A 4,626-nucleotide genomic window follows, 5' to 3' on the forward strand; every position below is an offset into this window, starting at 1 on the left:
AAGGTTGGGTGCGGTGGTTCACGCCTGTAATCCCAACACTTTGGGAGGCCAAGTCTGAGGCGGGCGGATCACGAGGTCAGGAGTTCGAGACCAGCCTGACCAACATGGTGAAACCCATCTCTACTAAAAATACAAAAATTAGCCAGTCGTGGTGGCATGTGCCTACAATCCCAGCTACTCAGGAGGCTGAGGCAGGAGAATTGCTTAAACCCGGGAGGCAGAGGTTGCAGTGAGCTGAGATCGCACCAATGCACTCCATCCTGGGCAACAGAGCAAGACACGGTCTCAAAAAACAACAACAACAAAAACACACACAAAAAAACTCCACAATAAGAAAAAAACCTCAATTAAACAATGGGCAGAAGATGTGAACACCTCATCTAAGAACATATACAAATGGCAAATATGCATATGAAGATGCTCAAAATTATATGCCTCCAGGGAAACACAAACAAAACAGGGACATACCCATTAGCATGGCAAAAAGGCAAAACACTGATACCAACAAATACAAGAATCAGGAGCAACCCAAACTCATTCACTGCTGCCGGGAATGTAAATGAGGCAGCCTCTTTGGAAGAGTTTGGCAGTTTCTTACAAAACCAAACATATTCTTACAATGCAATCCAACAATTGTACTTCTTGGTATTTACTTAAATAAGTTGAAATTTTATGTCCACACAAAAACCATACCTGGATGTTTATAGCAGCTTTAATCAGAATTGCCAAAACTTGGGTGCAACTAAGATGTCTTTCAGTAGCTGAATAGATCAAGTGTGGTACATCAGATGAGGGGCTATTATTCAGCACTAAGAAGAAATGAGTGATTCTCTTGTAGTTCATAAGTGCGATAGCTGGGTGTTCACATGCATGTGTGAGATGTGCTAGCCTGAAATCTTGTTATGATGTTGGCGCATTACTCATCTGACATAAAAAGAGGAAAGAAAAAATAAGCTCTGAAGGCATGAAAATACATGGAAGAAACTTAAATGCATATTGCTAAGTGACAGAAAGCAATTTGAAAGGCTACATACTACATGATTCCAAGTATATGACCTTGTAAATCCTAAAACTGTGGAGATGGTAAAAAGATCAGTGGTTGCCAGAGGTGGAGGGAAGGGAGGAATGAACAGGGGGAGACGAGGAATTTTAGGTTAGTGGAACTACTATGTATGATACTCTAATAGTGGAGGCATGTCATTTTACATTTGTTAAAACCCACAGAATGTACAACACCAAGAATGAACCCTAACATCAACCTTGGTCTCTGGAGGGGAAGGTGTGTCTATGTGGGTCCATCAAGTGTAATGAAAGGACCAGGCTGGGGCGGGACACTGACGGTGAAGGGGGCTGTGCAGGGCAGAAGTGGAGGGCATGTGGGATCTCTCTTCCACCCTGCTCAATATTGCCATGAACCAAAACCAGCTCTAAAAAATAAAGTCTATTTTTTTTCAAGTGAAGGGAAAATTGAGACATTTTCAAATAAACAAAAACTGACAGAGTTCTTCAGTAGCAGTCCTAACCAACAAGAAACACTAAAAACAGTCCTTCAGGCCAACACAAAAGGATGCTAGACTAAAATCTACGTGAAGAAAGAAAATTACCAGTAATGATAACCATATTAGTAAACAGAAAAGTCAACATTAATCAAGTTTCTGTATTTAACTTCATTCTTCTTCATTTGGTATAAAGGACCAATAATACACAATTTGCACAATACAGTAATTATATATCTACGTTGATGGGTACAAAATGTATAAGGACGTAATTTGTGATAATAGCAACATAAAGGGGGAGGAACAGAGCTATGTAGAAGGCAAGTTCTATTGTATGCTATTGCGACATTATGAGATATACATATATATACATCAGTTTCATCCACAGCTCTTGGCTCATCACTCCCACAGTCCTTGTGAGTCTTTCGTTATAATGTTGGGGAACTGGAGACCTTAGATGCAGACATCAGAAAACAGAATCTCAGTTGGGCGCAGTGGTTCACACCTATAATCTCGGAGCTTTGGGAGGCCGAGTGGGGAGATTCACTTGAGGCCAGGAATTTGAGACCAGTCTAGCCATCAAAGCAAGGCTGCTATAAAAATAAATAAATAAATAAATAACTAGAATTAGCTAGGCATGGTGGCATGCCATTATAGTCCCAGCCACTTGGGAGGCTAAGGCAGGAGGCACAATCATAGCTCACTAGAGCCTCAAATGCCTGGCCTCAGGCGATCCTCCTCCCTCAACTTCCCAAGTAGCTAGGACAACAGGCACGCACCACCATGCCCACTATGTTTTTATATTTTGTAGAGACGGAGTCTCACTCTGTTGCCTCAAGCTGCTCTTGAACTCCTGGCCTCAAGCGATCCTCCTGCCTTGGCCTTCAAAAGCTCTGAGATTACAGGCGTGAGCTACCATTATTGACTCAGAAAAATTATTTTTTACTGACCACCTGTTCTGTGCCTCAGACACAACATACATCATATCAATAATGCCATGGAACTGTTACCATGTGCGGATAAAGAAGCTGAGTCACAGAGAAGTTTGGTCATAGGCCTAAAGTCACAAAGGGCATACTGTAGCTGACATGAAGCCCATGTCAGCTTGACTCGGAAGCCTGTCATCTTCCCCATGGCCGGGCTGCCATGCAGGGCTCTGTCAACACAAGAAATCCATCGACACCCATATGGGGTCTGGAATCAGTCTAATGATTGTTCTCCTGCCCACACAGTTGAGTCATCTGGTCCCTCTGCCACCACATCTGTGAGATCCCAGCCTAGATCAGTCCTGATCCTGCACATCATGCCCCATGGGCACACATATGACCCCGGCTATGAGTGTATGACAGTGTAACCAGCCTCCTATCAATAGACATTTAGGTTACTTCCAATCTGCTACGGTTTGGATGTTCGTCTCCTCCAAATCTGATGTTGAAATGTGATCCCGTGTTGGAGGTGAGGCCTGATGGGAGGTGTTTAGGTCCTGGGGCAAACCCTGAATGAATGGCTTGATGCTGTCCTCATGACTGAGCTCTTGTTCTGAGTCATGAGCCATCTGGTTGTTTAAAAACGTGTGGCATCTCCTTGCCTCTCTCGCTCCTGCTCTCAGTACCTGCACCCCCTTCACCTTCCACAATGACTGGAAGCTTACTGAGGCCTCATCAGAAGCAGAGCAGATGCCTGTGCCATGCTTATACAGCCTGCAAACCCAAGAGCCAATTAAACCTCTTTTCTTTATAAATTACCCAGTCTCAGATATTTCTTTAGAGCAGTGCAAAAACAGCCTAACACACAATCTTTTGCTAATATAAACAATACTGTCATAAGTAACCTCTGAGGGATAAATTCCTGGAAGTGTAGTCCCTAGGTCAGGAGTGTGCATCTTTTCCATATGGACAGATATCTCTACAATGTCTTCCACAGAAGTTACACCAATGGACAGTCCCACCAGCAACAGATGAGGCCGTGTCTCCATTTCTTGGTAACACAGCACATTATCAAACTTTCGGATATTTTTTACAATCTAATAGGTTAAAAATAAAATCACATCTTCCTATAGGTTTCATTGACAAACAGCTTTTTGAAGGAATAAGCAATTACTCAATGTCTGCTCTATGTAAATCTCAGATAATCTGGTAGAATATAAAACATGTAAAAGAAATGTTCTCAGCTCACAAGCCTGAAGTCAGGTGTGACTGATGGAATACCACACGACAGCAGTTAGGAACATGAAGCGGCGTGTCTGGTGAAAAGGGAGATGGGACGCGGCAGTAAGCACCTCCAGCTGTCTCCATCAACACCTGCTAGGCCTCAGTTTCCACTTATGTAAAGTCAGGGCATGAAATCAGGTGAATCCCAAGATGCCTTCCGGTTTTTAAATTCCATATTGAAGAGAAAATAGTTAAACTCATTTTAAATGTGGATTCTGTACAAATAAACCCATGTTGGCCAGCAGTGTGTGACAACTGGGCGTGGGGCTTGCATTCCATGCTGACACTGAGTGTGGGGCTGCATTCTATCCTGGGGCTTCACGACAGTGTTGCTTTTGCTCAGCTTAGAACCATAATTTGGTTCCAGACAGCCATGACAGGCAAGTGCTAGAGTGGAAGGTATATGAGAAACCTTGTCCAGCAGTGGTGACAAACCCACACTCATCTGGCCTCACTCATACGTATTCTCACCTCTGTTTACAGCCCACAATTTGATGTGCTAAGTGGCTCTAGGCAACTCCGGGGTCTGGCCTCACCAGCATCCACATAACAGGATAAGGGAGGTAAACGGGGCTGATACGCCCACAGAACCATCTATCTCTACACCAAAGACAATGGAGGCACAGGAAGGGATCTTTCGTTAGTTCTACTCTGCATCTCCTATTTCTCAACTTATAGTAAAAGCAATGAATTGCTTTCAAGGAACGAGCAGGATGCAGACAGATTAAAAAACAGATTCGCACAGGACCTGACTATGCTGAAGGGCCACTCTGGCATATAATATTTGAGGTGCTTAGGAAAATGGGAAGTGGAACATTTGGAAACATCAGAAGTCACGTTCAGTCCCAGGGGCCAAGTCTTTGTTTCAGATGCACGGGTCCTTGTGAGAAGTCTGGCTGTTCTGAATCCCATAACACTGG

General features: G+C 43.6%; 1 non-coding gene across 1 annotated transcript; it reads left to right on the forward strand.

Moving 5' to 3' along the window:
* The first annotated feature begins 826 nt into the window (after positions 1-826).
* LOC119469815 lies at positions 827-930 on the forward strand. Its single transcript, XR_005198660.1, has one exon. It is a non-coding gene; the product is annotated as a small nucleolar RNA U13 (small nucleolar RNA).
* The last annotated feature ends 3,696 nt before the right edge of the window (positions 931-4,626 follow it).

Source organism: Cebus imitator, unplaced genomic scaffold, assembly GCF_001604975.1.
Source record: "Cebus imitator isolate Cc_AM_T3 unplaced genomic scaffold, Cebus_imitator-1.0 Scaffold858, whole genome shotgun sequence".
Taxonomy (NCBI): domain Eukaryota; kingdom Metazoa; phylum Chordata; class Mammalia; order Primates; family Cebidae; genus Cebus; species Cebus imitator.